This window comes from Chinchilla lanigera, unplaced genomic scaffold (genome assembly GCF_000276665.1).
Source record: "Chinchilla lanigera isolate Chin_1 unplaced genomic scaffold, ChiLan1.0 scaffold00047, whole genome shotgun sequence".
NCBI lineage: Eukaryota > Metazoa > Chordata > Mammalia > Rodentia > Chinchillidae > Chinchilla > Chinchilla lanigera.
Window position 1 is genome coordinate 14621669 of NW_004955448.1, and position 16682 is coordinate 14638350.

A 16682-nucleotide genomic window follows, 5' to 3' on the forward strand; every position below is an offset into this window, starting at 1 on the left:
TCAAAGTAAAAAAAAAAGTCTCTAAGCTATTAGAGAGACAAGGGAAATCCCATCATAATAACGGATTACTCAACAAAAGCCTTAAAGGCCAAGAGGGCTTTGAATTCTGGGATTCAGTTTGTGTGTGTGTGTGTGTGTGTGTGTGTGTGTGTGTGTGTGTGTGTGAAATCAGTATCAGAGGACAAAAATGCATGAAGCAACACTGATAGAATTGAAGACAGAAATAGTCAGTGGCACAATTATTATTATTTTCAATTCCCCATTTTCAATATAACATAGAGCATCCAGAGGGAAAATCAATAATGGAAAACAGTATAGATCAAATGAGATATTCTGAGATATACACAGAATATTCCACCCAACATCATCAGAACTAACAAGACCCTCTCTCAAAAACATCTTAAGTTCAATCCCTAGTGCCACCAAAACAAAGCAAAGCCAAATGTTACTGTTATAAAAACACACAGGACAATGTTAATAAAGAGTGTCCAGAATAAACTCATACATGTATGGAGAACTAACTTTTGACAAGAGCACTAGGAGTACATAATGACACAAAAATGGTCTCTTCAAAAAATGCTGTTGGGACAACCGGCTATTTATATGTAAAAGAATGAAATTGACCACTTACCTAGCACTCTACACAAACATCAACTCGACATATATTAATGATTTAAGGAAAATATGAAAAAAAAAACACTAGAAAAAAAATTCGTCATATTACTGGTTTTAACAATGATTTCTTGAATGAAACACTAAAAATACCTGGATATGAAAAATTGACAAAATAGTCTCACTCACACTAAAAAGCTTCTGACATCACATTAGCAAAAATTTGAGTAGACTCCTCTCCCAAAAATACTTACAAATGGCTGACAAGCTTATGAATAGGAGCTCAGCATTACTTATAATCCAGGAAATTAAAAAGCAAAAATATATTTCATATAATTGATTTATGCTTTTCTTAATTAGAAAAAAGTTGGTATTATAATAACATTAATCTGAATGATTTGTTGATTAAAGTCATAAATTTCAGAGCCAGAACCCTGAGTTTGATTCCCAGGTCTGCCACTATTTGTTTCCTTGGGTGTGGTATTTTCCTTTCTATATCTCATCTTTTTGACACCTTGAGAAAGGTGCTAAATTACTGAGAGGATTAAAAGAATTTCACTAAATATAAAACACTGGTAGGGTACGTAGTGTACACTAAATGCCATGGAATGGTAGCTATTTTATTATTTTTACCCACCGGGGACTGGGTACTGCCTAAAAAGTTAGTAATTCTGATCATGCAGCCCATGTGGAGAATGATGTTGAAGGAGTTAATTTAGTCATAGAATTTGAATTTAACCATTTGAGTACACATAAATTATTATACTATGAATCACCCTAGCCCACTTCATTGCTCATGAGGGATATAGAATCACCAACTGTCATTGGCATTAATTTTTAGCTTCATCTCCACATAATAGAAACTCAGTAGCTTAAGATATCTTCAGACTACAGGACTGATTTTAGAACTACTTATGAAGAAAGGTTTTATCTGAGTAAAGTTCTATGTGGGACTTGTTAAACCCACATCCTCATCCCAAACTAATGGGTAAACAAATCTCAAACACTGTCTAGTCCTAAGCATTACAGTGTATTGAGATCTACTGGTAACACGGTACAATTGTTGAAAAAAATTTAGTGTGCATTAAGGAGATAACATTGGAAACTGACAATCACAAAGGTTGTATATGGCAGATGTATGCATTTACTTCATTTCCACAGCTTGTTGCCTTCAGTTTTACAAACTTGGTGCTACAGACACTTGAGCGTCACTGATTCTTTCTTGGGGTTAGAACTACGCCTTGTAAATGTCAGTTGATACTAATACCGCTTCCCAGTTGCAACAACCAAAACATCTCCAGATATCACCATATATATTCCTGAAAGGAACAAAATCACCCGAGATGAGAACTACTGCTGAAGCTTAATCCAGTATCTCACACACACTACAGACTCAGGAAAATAAAAGTTTGGATTCTAAATTTATTTTGTCAGAGGCTGATTAATGCAAAAGAAGCTACACTCTTAATTTTTTTCTTTCTTTCTTTTGGTAGTACTAAGGTTGTGGATTTCACAGTGAGGTACAGCCCTTGTCCTTTTTTGTTTTATTTTTTCCCAGCTTGGGTTCAAAATTGCCATCCCTCTGCTTTATCCTCCCAGAGTGCTGGAATTACAGGAAGGTGCCCCTGCACCCTGGCTACTCTCACGAATGAAGTCCTTAAATGTCTTACTGAAATCTTTGTCTCTTGGAAATTGTTTCCATTGCATCAATATTTTATTACATTGACAATCAAAAAGTCCTTCTAAATTTGGAGTTAGCAATCTCCAGAAAGAGAGCATGTATTTGTCGGGAGACAATAGAGATGATGTTGAAATTTCCTGTTCTCTCTCTATACATATGAGAATTTTTTCTGACTTCTAACTCGGAAACTAAAAGAATTACTGAAGGAAATGTTTATTTAATGGGACAGTAGTGGTGTCTTTTTTTCTTACTAAAATAAAATATAAAATAATTACCAACATTTTAAACCACCAAATCCTACTTTCCCATGATAAGAACTGACACCCAGTGAGCCATCAATTTATACGTGTGATGCTGGTGAAACCAGGGCACACACTTAAGTCCTGGTCACACCTAAAAGGCAGGGAAATAATATATTGTTGTCAATACATCTATTTATAGACAAAAATGCACACAATATTTTTGAGGCTTGGAAATTTAAAAATTACTGCATTTAGCCAATATTTTCAATGCAAGTTGCTCAGGGTGGCTTAATGCATAGGAAAATATGATTTGAAGCTTACTTTGTGAATTCCATTAAATGAATTTATGTTCTAATCTTAAATGAAGCTCTTCACACTATAACAAATGCACAATAAACGGTTGTTAGGTAGTCTTGTCATAACTAGTTTTGTAATTCCCATTGTCACTATTGTAATCATCATTACTAACCCACAAGGACAGTTACAAACCAAATCAAGGGGAAAACAAGCAACTCCAGAGAAGTACACTGGATGCTGGATACCTATGTCAGATATATATATATATATATATATATATATAATTTTTGCCCTAACATGAGTTTCAGCCCCCCATGTGAAATATACTCTCCATCATTTTTAATCTGCGCTGTATTTATGATTTCTTTACTAGAGTGTGGGAGACATGAGGTTATGCAACTTCTAAGGTTAAAACCTTTCTGATCAAAGTGTAAACTCACAAAATTTTCAGGCATGGAAACACACACATAGCGGCACTCAGGAAGCTGAGGTAGAAGGATCACTCTGGGATGGAGGCCAGGCTGGGTTCCATAGTGAGTTCAAGGCAAGTCCAAACTACATAATAAGACCTTTTCTAAAAAAGTAAAAGAAAATCATAAAATTAATATCAATTATTATTAAAGATGAACAGTACACTATTTTACATATTGAGAATTTAATTTATTCTCAGTCTCAGAATTTGTCTTTAAGATCAAAGAGTTTTAAACACAGCTTTTCTCCATGGATTCATAAATTACAACACTCCTAAAAATAAACAACTTGCATAGGTGATTGGAAAATTATGCAATAAATGTACTATCAATAATTTTTATTCTCACTTACCAGCTCCACAGTTTTGAAAAGACATGCCATCATTAAAAAAAATCTACAATAGGTAAAATATGTGATGATTTGGTTTAACTGTAATTCTACACAGAGAGTTTCAGAAGCTTCTATATTTTTGGAAAAGTTTTACTAAATATGTACTGTACCAGGAATTGTATTAAACAATGAAATGTTTTTGAACAAGCATATTACATTTATCTTTGGTCAGAAATCAGAGATGGGAATTCTTTTACATAAGTTAAAATGGTTAACATAATACTTCTTTCTGACTGTCTTCAATTAATTAATTTTTTTTGTACATTTTTGGTAGACATAATGATCACGTTCATTACAGGGACTTTGTAACTGTGCATGATATAATTTGAATATATACCTTGAATAAATATGTGAAAAAATATTCAAACTCATTGGTCATTTGTGAGATGCAAATTAAAACAACGCTGAGATTCCATCCCACTCCAGAAAGAATGACTACCATCAAGAAGTCAACCCATAACAAATGCTGGAGGGGCTGTGGGAAGAAAGGAACTCTACTCCACTGTTGATGGGAGTGCACACTGGTGCAACCACTATGGAAATCAGTGGAGAGATCCCTCAAAACACTGGGACTAAAAGTTCTATTGATGTATCCCACTCCTTGGTCTTCCTAAATAATTAAAGCTTTGTACCACAGTGATATAGGCACACTTATATTTATAGTGGCACAATTGTCATTGCAAATGTTGGAAACAGCTCAAATGTCCACCCACAGAGGAGTGGATAAAGAAGATGTGCTTTCTTTATACTACTCTGCCATAAAGAAGGATAAGCTTGAGACATTTCTAGCTGAATGAGTGTGCCTTCAGGCCATTCTCTTAAGTGAAATAAACTGAACACAAATGTGTGAATACTGCCTGGTTTCCCTGGAGTGAGCAACTGAAAGAATAAATAAGGATAAAATGTATAATAGATATTGTGAAATAGGAAGAAATGCTCCAAAGGGAAGGACAACTAGAGAGGGACAAAGGGAAAGGAAGGTAGGGAAAAGAAAAAACTGATGTGAAATGAAGGATGAAAGATTTTGTAAATAAAGATGGGACCAGGGGTTGAAGAAAGGATGGGGGATGGGAACAAAACATAATATTTCTTTTTGTTTTATAGTTATTTGCAATTTACTAAGTACCTTCTTTGTGTCAAAATTTATCTTTATATCTGCACATTGTTTACATTGTATCATGTATATTCTCATACTAATTACACAAGGAAAGTACTGTCTACTCTTGAAAGAGAAGCTCGGGCAACCTACTTTTTTACGTTTTCTACTTGCACAATGGGAATAATGATTTCTGTGGTAGTTATTAGTAGTGTTGCTTTAGAAATCACATCCAATCAGGAACAAGAGCATCCAATGCAAATGTCAGGTGATCTGATTATGTTGAAAACTACTGAGAATAGTCCCTATAAATAAAATAATCCCCTTGAGGTTCAATTCTTAACTTCTGAAGGTAAAAAGCTTGCTGTCGCATATGTCCTGCAGCTTCTGAGACAACAGTTCATTCCTTACACACAGAGGATCATTTTTGTTGAGTTCCAGGACTGTCCACCTGCCAGGGTGTGCTGAGAGTGCTGTGTGTACTCTGCTGAGGATACTAACACAGGGTTGTCAGTGGGTGTTATTGTGCTCTAATAAAAGGAGTAAACTGAGTTTCTGAGCCACATTTTCTAGGTTTCCTTGTGAGGTCAAGCTTTAGGAAGGTAAAAATAATAAAGAACTGAAGGTAGTTCAGAAGGCAGTTACTTTCAGATAGGCAACATATTTAATTAAGCAATTTTTATGATGTTTCTTTTAAGCTCCATTTCTAGATCCGTTCCCATTTGCTAATCTATAAATCATGGTGTTCTCAAATGTTGATCTGGAATGTGCTGAATTCACAGAGGATCCCATAACTGCATTGTGGGCTTACAAATTACCTGTGCTTTGACGTTTCCTAAGTAATAACACTCCAGTCCTTTTCTGTTCTTTACACTGTAAAAATAAAATCACATTGCCTGTTCTAAATAGCCACCTGGATGTCTAATGCACACAAAGTGCACGTGCATATCCTACAGGCTCTGGCCACCAACTACACCTGCTCCTTTCCAAGGTTTCTATCACATATGTTCTGATGTTGGTTCAGTTTCTCAGGTCAACAAAAGAGCTGAACTCATTTTGTGTTATAAACCACAGCGATGTGTAGGGAAGATCTTCCAATTATACTTTTTAAAAGTGTGTCCAGGTTTCAACCTTTAGTGTTGACTCTTTAATTCAATCTACTTTGATTATCATGACAACAATCTATCCATTTTGCTGTTTGCAAACTCATTTTAATTCAAGTTCTTCATAGGTAGACCTCAGATGTCATTTATCTACCCACAAACAACAGTTCCCTAACTTTTTAAGTCAATACAATACAAAAGTTCTTAAAATGACTTTCATTGGCCAGTACACCCTGCATACCCTTTGTTAGAGCTTTTAGCTAGATGTCTGGCAAAGAACTTATGGTAATAGGTGAGGAGTTACAAAGTGGCTGGATTAGAATGTGTGAAAGTTGATTAAAGATATGGATAATGAAAACCCCACCCTAGGTGGAGGAGGCACCAACCAATAGGCTTACAGCCTGGATGAAATATAAAGGGAGAGAGAAAGGGCAATTTTCCTGCTTCTGCTCCTGCTGCTTGCTGCCTTCTGGCTTCCCTGCCACACCATGGACTATTTCTCCTCTGTGATGCTCCTCCACCACACTGCCCTGCCGGGGAGCCAACTGACTTTGGACCAAAACCTCTACAAACTGTAAGCTGAGATAAACCCTTCGCCTCACCACTTGTGGGTGTTTGGTGTTTTGTTTTACCAACTAAAAAACTAAGATGACCTCCTTTACTTTTGTTCTCCAACCTGTATTTTTACCAACCACACAAAGATCTTTCTAAATCTTTTCTATGTGCTTTGCTGACTACCGTCCAGATATTCCCTTACACACACTCAAATTTTTCACTTTCCTTGGGTCGCTATGCAGATCTTCTCTTAAAAAGAAAAACCTCTTTGAAAACTTCATCCTACCTGGAATAAGAATAGAGGAAGGGCCTTTTCAGGGTGGCCAGGTCATTGATGCCTGAATCACAGCCTGACAAAAGAAGACCAGAACTATTTTTTGTCACAATTTTCAGTGTCAAGTCTGGGAAAAAATATTTTCATAAGGATTTTTGTAAGAAACTGTATATACATGTTATTGGCAGTGGGTTGCCATCATAATTTCAGTTCTGCTAACTTAGAACAATAATTTGAATAAACAAACAAACAAACAACAAAAAAACCAATTGTAATAGGAGCTAAAGCCAAAATCAGTAAAATTAGATAACCTGGAAGTGATGAAATGTATAAAGCATTAATTATATTATAAAATTGCTAAATTTTAGGTATCTTTGAGACTAAATACTATACTCAAATATATTTATAATTTTAAAGAAATTACTTTTGAAAAATGAGTCCCACTTATTCATGATAAACTTGTCCTACTAAATTACCTTTGTACATGGTGCAGTTATGTTACTAAACACAGAAGCAGGAGAAAAAGGAAGGTTTACTCTCTGATGAATAATATTTTTCTGAACAAATTTCTCTACTGTTATTTATATTTCTTCTTTAAATTTCTAATCCCACGTTGCCTTTTTATATTATTGTTCTAGCAACATTGATAGATAATTTAAATGACAAAACCATTATGTTGCAAATTATATAGGCAAATTATAGTATTTCTTGTGCAGTTTCTTGGCAGGAAATATGTAATAAAACTTACCATTTTTCAGAAAAACAGTCAGCCAGAAAATGGAATCGTTTTTAACTTTTCTACATTTGATTTATGAATGTTGATAATATCGGTAGAAGAATATCAATTAAAGTTATTTGATAAACCTTGTTGTTACTCTCGTGATAGTTTTATTGCTGCACTGTTGGTAAGTTAAACAGAATACTGGGTGTCAGAATCTATTGGTCCAGTGGTCCAGTTATTTAATATATCAACGAAGAATGTCTATGGTTTATCACTATGAGGTTATGAGGTTTCCTGAGTGACAAAGTCAGTGAGGTCTGTTTACTGAATGTCCAAGTTAAATTATTTTAATATCTTTTTTAAAAAGTACAAGTCTATATATTTATTTCTGTAGAATATTTTAAAATTTTTTTATAAATCAGCATAAATTTTAATTTATGCTTATGACATTTTCATGATTTAAGAAATTAGAATTTAATCCCTCAAGCATACTTATAATATTGAAAGAATTTCATTGTTGTGGACATTTCCACTCTTTGAATTGTTTGAAAAAGTATCTAAATTGTGTGAGTATTTATGAATTTTTAAATATAATCATCTAAATTATTTCTTCCAATTTACCCAAACTTATTTATTTTCAGTTTAGTTCTTTCTTTTGCATTTTTTTAATTTTAAAGAGAAAAGGACAAAAACAAAACAACACAAAAATTATAAAAATGATACAGAATTTCAAAAGAAGATGATATGAAATCAACTTTGGTTGTTGCATTGCTTACTGTTATCTTCGGAGTAGTTGCTCAGATTACCAGATAGAGGTGTATAAGATTTTTCTTTCAGTTAGTAAACGTGTAATAGTCCATAGGTATTATATGATTTTACATTCTGAAGTACTATTTGATAATTTCCACTTGTTAAAATTACGGTATTAAAGAGTCATTAAATGGTTTGGTATATTATTTTTGATGAAAGTATCAAGGTTCCTAGATAAATTCAATTGCAGAATGCCGTAATGGTTACTTCATTAAAAATTTATTTTTCTAAATGGTAACTTTATATTACATATGTAAAGATATATGTTATCTCTTTTTATTTGAGATATTTACCTTCTAGGAAGAACAAAGTAGATATCAATAGGAGTTACTGTATCTATAGCAACCAGTATATTATACATAATTAATCAACATATAGTATGGTCTTTATTTATGTATACTTGAATATCTGATATTCACATAAAATTAGTTTGTATTAACATACATATGATAGAATTTCAAACACTCTTAGATTAATAAAAGATACTTATTAAAAATCTTGAGTTTAACTCTAAAATGGACAAAGTCTTTGGCATTTTAATTTCTGAGGTAGGAGTTAGCTGGATCTGATTAAATCCACATCTCTCAAATAAAAAATATTTCATAGATATGTTTCAGTACACTCCATATGCTAATCAGAGTTCATTGGTACTTTTTATGGAAGTGTGCACAGGTGTTAGTGAGTTCTCAAACTGTTATGGATTACAAAAAAACAGGGAACAGAAATAATCTAATGTGGACTTCTGGTCCTTTCCATTTCCAAAAGTTTGATTCCATCCAATTTATTCAGTACAAAAATTGCCTATTTCAAAACATCATCGTTAACAAAGAATATCAATAAGCCGTTGTAATAAATAATTGGTGCATGTAACAAAAATATGTAACTTCATTATTTTGAAAACCAATCCTTGCATCAGGCATTAATAGCTTGTTGATTCTGTGTTGTTAGAAATACACCCACAGGGGCTGGGGATTTAGCTCAGCGGCAAAAGCACCTGCCTGGCAAGCGCAAGGTCGTGAGTTCGGTTCCTGGTACCAGAGAAAAACCAAAAAAAAAAAAAAAGAAATACACCCAGAGCACAATTTCCAGAGTGAGTGAATTTACCCACTGAAATTTCACTTGAACCAGAACCCTTAAACGCTTAAAAGAGAGAGGAGGGCGTGGGGCCAACTCAGGAGCACCACCAAAGCCTGGTGTAATTAAAGAGCGTGTTGTTCTCAGAGAAAAATCTGCCTCACCAGCATTTGTTGTTGTCGTCAGTCAACTTCATAGTCGTCATTGTCTGCAGAGAGCACCAGGAAAGGGAGGACTCATTCAGCGGCTGCCAGCAGCGGCCCCGCGGTTCACATGCTGCCTGTGAAGCTCCACAAAGAATGACATTATTTGCCGTGTCCCATTATGTCCGCCTCAAAATTTCACACGGAGCTTCATTTGGCTCATGCAACAAAAATTGTTGCTGCTTCCCCTCCCCCCACAAATAACGTGCTCTATCACGGCTTTCAGCAGGATTAGGCGACACAAAATACCTTTCTAGGTAGAAAGCCAAAGATTGAAAGAGCAATTCTGCCACTCTAGCAAAACGGAGTCTACTCAGAAGATCTGATCCTCCAGTACTGCATCTATAAAAGGGTTATCATTTTGCTTAATTGGTTAGGATGAATACTGACTCTTATGATAGATGTGTCAATGTGGCACATGAAAAATAGTGAATAACTAATGAACTGCTGACGACCACAACATGACGCAAACACAACCGGAAACAGGAGCATCGCTCCAACTGATGAACAATTCATTTCCTAAAGTTTTGCCTATATGCATAATTCTTGTGCATATAAATATTCATTATACTGTGAAGGATTAATATTTGCAAATTTTCTTTTAAGAAAAAGCATAGAGAAAGGCTCTCAGGTTTATGCAACCTCTGGCAGACTCTCATTTTTAGAACAGTAAAAATGACCCTTCTGAAACACAATAAATGATTTCCCAGGAAAGAAATTTGTATAATATGTATTAATACTATATTCAAGTGGAAATAAGGGTGAATTGCAAACATTGAGAGACAGTATTTCTTTAGCTCTTCAATAATCTTTCAAAGATGAAAATGAGCAGTAAAAAGAACCAGAAAAAGGTAGTTGTTGCTCTCATGATCTTATAACTGTTTCTTTTACATTCAATTTGTTTTCTGTATTTCTACTGAAATTCCTCTACTTTTAAAAATATCCTTCATTTCACTGGTTGAAAGATGTGAATATGTATATGAAAGTCTTTTTCTGTCGATTACACTTTTCTCTTCCATATAATTAAAAATTATGGAGACACACTATATTATTTAAAAATGGATAATAGGATGATATTTTGTTCTAATTTTAGTTTTATAAGCATGAAAAGCGAAAATTTAATTGCATTAGGTATGTAGATCTCCATTTCTCCTTCAGTTATTTCAATAATTTGTCCGGAAAATGTGTTTCATAATTCATTTCTCATTGATTTTTATTTCCTGTTGTGTTTTTTTAAATACATTTCACTATTCAAGTGCTAGCCAGGCCCAACTCTGCTTAGCTTCCAAGATCAAAAAAGATTTGGTGCATTCAGAGGGTGTGCACCAATGGAATATTACTCTGCTATAAAAAAGATAAATGTGAATCATTTTTAGGAAAATGAGTCCACTTTTAGACAACAATATTAAATAAAGTAAATCAGACACAAGCTTAAAAATTGTATGGTTTCTCTTTTTTTATTATATGAAAAATTTGTATGAAATAACAGACAGGTAAGAGGAAAACAGAGAAAGAAAAAAAGGTATTGCAACCCAGTACAAATAATATATCCAATAGTGTCCCTTGATTTACTATGATTGTTTTACATTTTACGTGTTCTTTGGTATTTTAGTCTGGTTTCCACTCTCTCTATATATGTATGATAATTAACTTTATAGAGTTTACAAGACAAATAAATGAATCTCATGCTGGAAACATAAAAACAGGGATGGAGCAAGTAGGGAGGAAGGGAACTGAAACATGTTATGTAAATGGCATAAATGTCCCCATTCTCTACAGTGATTGTGACCATTAGGTGTTGTGAACATCTGCAAAAAATTTAAAAAATTAAATGATAAAGAAAGGAATATATAAATATATTTCACTATCAGGCTATGTTTGCCAGTTAGATTGTGTTAGGGAAATGTTTTCAATCAATAATACTACCTAAATTTAAGATTCCCAGGTTCACGGAAGTATGCCGAAATCATATCACAGCATAATCAAATTATCACAAATAGTACTCCTATGGAAGTTTATTGAAGATAAGCATATTTTAGTTTTTAAATACTGCATAAAATATATTATTAAGTAAGGTAACAAAAATGTGCTGCTTGCTTGATCGCAATCAAATTTTACTCATATTATTATCTCAGATATACATCAACCTTCTTGAAATTGAAGCAATTACATTTATTTACCTTAAAATGAATAAAGAAAAAAGAGTATATGATAGAGTTTACAAATTATATATATAAAGAATATAATGATCAGAGTTATAAAGACTATTTTGATGATACACAACTTGTACACAATTATATTTTAAGATAAAATTCAGAAATGTTTAAAGAACTGAGTCATTATATTATAATATGTCTTCCAATTCTTTCATCTGTATGACCAAAACATATCAAAGTCAGAATATTTTAAAGGCAAAAGGTAAGTATACAACTGATACTAAATTTTATCTCATTCTTTCAATGATTTATGTTCACTCTTATACACTATCATTGGGGATTCCAGTAAGCTCAATCATATATTTTCTTTACTATATATGAAATGTAGGTAAGATATTTTGAGGAATTTGTATTAATAGCAGTCATTCAGAAGACATGTTTCTACCACTTATAGACTTACATAAGTAGAATACAAAATACATTTCTTATTTAAAATTACCATAAAATTTTGAAGTTGAAACTCAAGATGAATTTATCACCAAAGACTTTCAGGAATAAAAGAGAATGAGACTTCTGCAGCAAGGGAAAGAGGATGAGGGTTATAATTACATGTTCAGTGAAAAAAGCAATGCAACTTCCTACATGAAAAACTTGTTGATGTATAATAGATGATGTAGTATGTCATTATAAAAAATCTTTTGTAGATACCGTCCTGGAGATGTAATAGTATTTCCGTATGTGGCAACTGTAAAATTTGCCATTTAAGCTATGATATTATTTTGTAGATCTCAAAAGAGAAGATATGCACAGACTTTATTCTTTATTAGGACAGACATAAGCAGACTTGTCTTCTGAATAACTATACTTATGTAAAAGGGTTTCGTCCAGAGATTTTTGTTAAAGAACAATTTCTTTATTTGGTTTGAAGAAATATAAAAAATTAATAAAAGTGATTAATTGCCTATACTCTAAGGCTTCTTTAGTCCTTTCTCAAAAGAAAGTCAAGGTTTTGTTCATGCGTAGGCAGAGAGTTCATGAACTAAATCCAAATTGCATCAGCAATACTTCAAAGAATCAACCACTGGTATCTCATCTTATTAAAAAGCTTTTGCACAGCAAAAGAAATCACCAACGGAATGAAATGACAACACAAAGGGTAGGAAAAACATTTTAGCCAGTTGTCCCTCAGACAAAGGATTTCTATCTGGAACATATAAAGAATTGAAAAAATCCTTCCCCGCAAATTCAAAGACCCAATCCAGAAATGGACATCTGAGATGAAAACACATTTCTCAGATGAAATAATACACATGGAAAATAAATATATGAAAAAATGTCCAACATCAATGATCATTTGAGAGATGCAAATTAAAACAATACTGAGATTCCATCTCACTACAGAAAGAATGTCTATTATCAAGAAATCAACCAATAACAAATGCTGGAGGGGCTGTGGGGAAAAAGGAAGTCTTCTCCACTGTTGGTGGGAGTGTAGACTGGTGCAACCACTGTGGAAATTAGTATGGAGATTCATCAAAAAGTTAAGATGAGAGATTACATTTGACTCAGCTATTTCAATTCTGGGTATCTTCCCAGAAGAATTAAAAGCATCATACCACAGTGATATAAGTGCACTCATGTTTATAGCAACACAATTTGTAAGAGCTAAATATTGGAAAAAACCAAAATGCCCATCAATTGAAGAATGGATAAAAAAGATGTGGTGTTTATATACAATGGAATAGTATTCAGCCATAAACAAGGATAACCTTGAGACTTTCATAGGTAAATGGATGCAACTAGAGACTATACTCATAAGTGAAATTAATAAGACTCACATTTGTAAACATCGTATTGTTTCCCTGGTGTGAGAAATTGAATGAGGAAATAAGGTCTAAAATGTACAACACATATTTTGAAATGGAAGAAATTTTTTAAAAAGTAGATGGAAGTAGGATGAGGTAAAAGGGAAAGGAAGGTAGGAAAATGGGAGGAAAATTCAAGCTAGCTGTACTATTTGTGTGTCATAATTCAGTAAAAGGGAAGGTTCCCGGTAACATCAATTGGAAAAAGTTTTATACCTGTGTTTGTGCTCTGAGGAACTACTTTGAAGATGACGATATGAAATGTATTGACTATTGCTATTCTCCTATTAATTTGTTGTGAATTTCCGTTTCACTTTCTTCAATAAAATTTTTTCCAGATATCATTATCATTACCTTTTATTTTTTTGTTTTAAGAAATAAAAGAAGGAAAACATTAACAGACAGACGTCCATTTACAAAATAGCATAAGAACAATACAAGCAATACAGAGTTACAGTCAAAGTTGTAGGAAATTAACAACGCTTGTTGCATTACTTATTGATATCTTCAAAATGGTTTAATACAATTTTTTAGAAGTAAATTCTTTATAATTCTACATACAAGACTTCTAAAATTTCCTTGAATGCAAAATTTCCTGTTCCAGAACTCTAAAAAGCTAAGCAGTCAGGGCTGAGGGTAGCAGAGAAAGGAGATTTGCTCCCTACCCCAGTACGTGAAAAAATCAAATGATAGTAGCTCTGTCTGACAAGTCCACCACAAATTTCTTTTCTTGCACCACAGAGATGGAGAAATCTGAGAAGCTAGCACTCTCTCACTTATTTTAGCAATACAGATAAGAATCATTAACGCTGTGCCAGAACTGTAAATCTCGCAGGCTTGCTTCAACTGAAGAGGCTTACCTTACAAGATGAGCAATACCCTATTGCTTTATAAGCAGAGGAACTGCTCAGTGACAGTGTCCCACAATACTCAGTGCAACCCTAGAAAACAAGGGAAGGTGCAGGGACGATGCAAGATGAATTTGCTACTTGAGTGTAAAACTGAGAAACCAAGATTTCATTTGATATTTAAAGGAAAAAAATTAGCTATAAATATCTGACTTTACGGCAGTAAATATAAAATATAAAGCTGCATATCAGCAACCTAACGCCTAAGAGATCTTGAGAAATGAAATTTCCTACATTCTTCCATAACAAACGTTAATTTAAAAATCACTGTGAATGATAAATGAAAGAAAACATGCATTTTTCCATTAAGCAGCTTTTATCATTATGTTACAGCTCTACTCAGTCATGATTGGAATCAGGACAAATAACTACACTTTTCTTTCCCTTGAGTCCCTCAAAGGAAAGCTGATATATAAAAATGATGGCCGACTCCATTGTGTACTTGAAGAAGAAAAGCTGTAATTTAGAAAAATCCCTCTGTTACCATGAGTTGACTCATTAATTCTAATTTTTCTCATTGAATTCAATGCACCATCACTTTACTATCAGTACATAAGACTGGGTCTCTCTAGTTCTGATATTTTGCCTCTGAACTACTTTGTAGACATCACTGCCTTAAAAAAAAATCTGCCTGACAGGACAAAATTCACTTTCTTCCATGTATCCGATTTCAAATGCCTTAAACTCAAAATAACACTATGTCACCCCATACATAGATACACAAGTACTGTGGTGTATATGCATGTGTATGCAAGGTGAGTATATAGCTATATAAAGATTTAACAGTAGACACAAAGTATATTTGGAAAAGAATCATTTTTGGGGTATTTTTCAGTCCTGAAAGGACCTGAAAGACCTTAAGATTCTGAGTTTTCCAGGTGTCTTGTCACTGTAAGTCCAAGAGTCTGCTAGGGATGGATTTCATTTAAATTTGATGAGTTTTATTTCCATTTTATTCTCATGTTATTACTTACAAATAAAATAATTGAAAGTACATTTGTAAGAATTGTTTTACATACATGTTTCAGTCTGTATTTCTGATTTTGGTTGCAAGCACACAATTGATTTTTTTTTCATTTCTATTCATATTTGAAACCACTTGAACATTTTTCAGGAATCAAAGGAGATATTTTTGAAATAATTTATAAATAAAAATTATGAATACTGAAATTCTTCAAACAATTTTGGGAATGCTTTTTTGTTTTGTCTTTTTAAGACAGGGTCTCGCTATGCAGTTCAGGCTGGCCTTGAGCTCACTTTGTAGCCCAGGCTGGTCTTGAACTTGCAGTGATCCTTCTGCCTCAGCCTCCTGGGTGCTGGGATTATAGGCATGCACCACCACCCTGGCTGGGAATACTAACTTGGATTGAAGATGACAAAGTCTTTTAGAACACAAAGCCAGCACAAAAGAGTGAGAAAGTAGGCTGTTTCTCAAAATATGCTCCATGTATCACCCACATCAGATATCACTGAAATGTTTTTAATAGTGAAATTTAAGTGCCTGCCCCTCAAATCCTGAATTATTACCAATAGGAATAGAAGGCAGGAAGCAAATTTTAAGCTGCTTCACTTTGTTCTCCGACGGACACACTTTAATGTTTTCCTCAATTTTAGTTTTATTTGCAAAGTAGCTAGTAGAAACCACATGTGAAAGCTCCTCTCAGGAGGAGGCTATTGCATAAGCTGCTCACAGGTTCGCAGTATAGTTATCAACGTGGAAAATAAGGCTCCTCATGTGCAAACGCATTATGTTAACAGAGCGAATAGTAGGGCTCACTGATTACTTTTAGGCCGTCAGATGTGTATGCACCAGTTCCAGTAGGAGAACAGTGAAGCAAAGAGGGCAGAGCTCTCTCCTTTTGTGTTCCTACCTGGGACAGTTTCACATTTCTGCACTGGGAAATCAGGATGGAGAACAGTGGCTGTTAAGACACAATCATAAAAGGGATACTTAAGATAATCTCTAATTAGCTTTTTTCATGTTTGCCATATGAAAAACATGCTGTTAAACTACAGTTTCTTGCAAGTGTTCATTATTTTTTATTTTTCAGAGGGCATCGTCATTTATCATGCATATCAGTTTTTAAAAGTCCCATGAATTTCAATGGCATCATAAATCAGCATTTTGTGTCAACATGTTAGTACACTAAAGTAAAATGATAAGGAAGGGCACATATACAATGGAATACAACACGAAAAAGAGGACTCGATAACTATATTAATA